Raw genomic sequence first — 1019 nt, 5'->3', positions numbered from 1 at the left:
TCACCAGTTTATATCAAAATGAAGCAACATTGCCGATTAATTTACTATTTGTAAAATATCAAAATTTTGAAAAAAAAAATTTGTATTTTCCTATACAATTAAGTCACTCAAAAATGATAGATATTCCATTTATTTCATCGTTCGAATAAGAAAAAAACTGTTCGTCAAATAGCCGCTAAGAAATACGCAAACTATTTTTCATCTTTGGATTTTGCAAATAATAAAGCGCTATAAAATTGCCAATGACATGCGATGTCGTTGTTGTACCGTTGTGCATGTTTATCGAGAATGATACTGACCGGAAGTTACCAAAGAAAAAATATAATTTCCTGAAATTGAGATGCAATTATTCAAATTACGATCACAAATTCGTGTACAACGGGTTCTAACTTTTGCAAAAATTTTACGATTTTTACAAAAATATATTAAATTGAAACGTGACGTTCGATCGTAACGTTAAAATTTGTATATTTTGTCCGACGAGATTAAATCTGTTTTATAGTTATGTGTGTAATATGTTTATCGCAGTCACAGTGTCGTATACGCAATATAGTATTCAAGGTTAATTGACTTTGGACATATATAAACTCTATTATTACAACTCGGGTCTTAAAAAGATACACCGATCTTAGATTCGATTAACAATTTTTTACTTAGATATATACGTATATTCATAAGGAATTTATCTTCAAGAAAAGTAAACGAAAAAACGAAAGTCTCGACGCGACTTGTTTCGAGTGAATAAATAAAAACATGGGTCGAACGACAGGTTTACGATTCATACGATAAGTATTGTAGATTCATCTGAAAGAGAAACACTCACCAGACGCCATGGTGCGAGAGATAAGGCAGACTTGACTAAAATTACGAAACGTTGCGTGGAAAAATTACACAGTTTTTAAGGTTTTCGCATACGCGAGATGGTGCACGCTCGATGGGTCATTGTCTTTGATTTGAAACTAATTTCACATATATCCTTGTCCCAAATCTTGAATTCATCATTTTATTTGAACTTATTA

This window comes from Apis cerana, linkage group LG5 (genome assembly GCF_029169275.1).
Source record: "Apis cerana isolate GH-2021 linkage group LG5, AcerK_1.0, whole genome shotgun sequence".
NCBI classification, from domain to species: Eukaryota; Metazoa; Arthropoda; class Insecta; order Hymenoptera; family Apidae; genus Apis; species Apis cerana.
The sequence above is the reverse complement of the archived record's forward strand: the minus strand, read 5'-3'. Positions refer to the sequence as shown.